The sequence below is a fragment of the Arachis ipaensis genome, chromosome B02 (assembly GCF_000816755.2).
Source record: "Arachis ipaensis cultivar K30076 chromosome B02, Araip1.1, whole genome shotgun sequence".
Lineage (NCBI taxonomy): Eukaryota > Viridiplantae > Streptophyta > Magnoliopsida > Fabales > Fabaceae > Arachis > Arachis ipaensis.
Window position 1 is genome coordinate 102,966,322 of NC_029786.2, and position 1,389 is coordinate 102,967,710.

Below are 1,389 nucleotides of genomic sequence, written 5' to 3' on the forward strand. Positions count from 1 at the left end.
TTTTTTATTTAATGTTAAAATAATATATATAGATATCAAAAAATTAATAGTAAAATATAAAAAAATTATTAACAAAAATTTTGGTAAAATTATAATTTAATAATTAAAAAATTATTGAAGGGTATCTTAAAAAAATAATTTAATTATTAAATTTTTTTAAAAATATTTTGATAAAAATACAATTTAATCAATAAAAAATAATTTATTAAAAGGTATTTTGGTAAGCAAAATTTATCCATGAAAAATAAAATTTTTGTTATTGGAAAATTTTTCAAAAAATAATTTAATTTTTTTTTTAAAATTGGATAAAGTTGATATTAATTAACACAAAAAATTAAAATGGATTAAAGAGGAGGTTTCTTAAAAGTTAGAAAGAAGGAGAATGTATATTTATAAAATAAAAGGGAGGAGAATGTCATTTGATTTTAGCTCTCACAAGGACGGGAAAGTGAAATTTTCTCTAATAAAAAATATAATTAATTTAAGGTGAAAACTCAGACGAAGTCGACTTCACGTGAAGTTGATACTTGAGAGCTGTTAGATAATTTGACTGATTTGACTAAATTTTTATCCAACAGCTCTCATATATCANTAAAGAAAGTATACAATAATAAAAAACACTTAGACTAGAGTGGACCGGTTGAAGGTTGAATTCACTAATTTTTCGATGGGACCAGTTCAGATTTATTTGTGTTTTTTTGGGACGTTTTTGTTACAAAGCTTCGAATTGTGTGGACTGTGGAACGCTCTCAAGCACTGTAAGTAGAACCGGACCGGAATGACCACTTCAATCGAAAAATTGATGAACCGAATTTTATATAGATTCGGTTCGATAATTAGACCGCACAAGATTCAGAACCAGTAAAAATTGGTCAAATTCGTAAAGAATCGGTAGAAATCGGTCAAATTTGATAGCAATTGGTCTGACCGAACTGGAACAATTTAAAATTTTGTCAAAATGAAGTTCAAACACCCATCCCTCCAGGAAATAAAAGGTAACTACATCCACCAGACTAACTTGCCTTTTACTAATGTATATACAAATTAAAATACATATTAATATTTTTCGATAAATAATTTACTTTTATTTAATTTATTTTAATTTTAGTTATAAGCTCACTTATTTTTAAATTAATTATATTTTTATTTAACAGTAATTATAAACTCACTTATTATTTTTTTATAATTATATAATATCTATTAATATTATTTTTCAATAAATACTTGTAGTATATAATAGTATAATAGATATAAACTAATTAATAAATTATTAAAATTCAAAAATAATACTTATTTTAATATAAAAACAAAATAAAAATATTTTTGATAGAATAAAATTAACAAAATACTTATTGTTTCTGTTTCATATTATTTAAAATGGCTAGATAT